The following is a 316-nucleotide window of genomic DNA, read 5'->3' on the forward strand; positions in this document are numbered from 1 at the left end:
AGGGCGGGGTGGAGCGGGGCGCAGGAGACCCGGGACACACGGGCGGGGAGGACACTGAGGAACCGGTAGGCCGGGCCGCCAGGATGGGAGCATTCGGGGTAGGGAGGACGGCAGGACGGCGCTACGGACAGACCGACCCTGGGGTGCAGGAGACGGGACCGCGGTGAGCTCAGACACAGGCCAGGGTGTGGGGACGGACAGACGGGCAGGGGCTGGGACAGAAGCGCGGACGATGGCTACGGGGACACGGGGACGGGGCTATCGGCGGAGGTCAGGGTCGCCCCTCCGGACTGCGCGCGGCTCTCGAAGACCGAGC

The 316-nt window shown here is 72.5% G+C and overlaps 1 protein-coding gene across 1 annotated transcript in view; it reads right to left on the bottom strand.

Moving 5' to 3' along the window:
- Nucleotides 1-316, bottom strand: part of Prkx (protein kinase X-linked) — a 30,456-nt gene that overhangs the window by 19,287 nt on the left and 10,853 nt on the right. The window lies entirely within an intron of this gene.

The sequence above is a fragment of the Fukomys damarensis genome, unplaced genomic scaffold (genome assembly GCF_012274545.1).
Source record: "Fukomys damarensis isolate Sample0158 unplaced genomic scaffold, DMR_v1.0_HiC HiC_scaffold_39, whole genome shotgun sequence".
In the NCBI taxonomy this organism is placed as follows: Eukaryota; Metazoa; Chordata; class Mammalia; order Rodentia; family Bathyergidae; genus Fukomys; species Fukomys damarensis.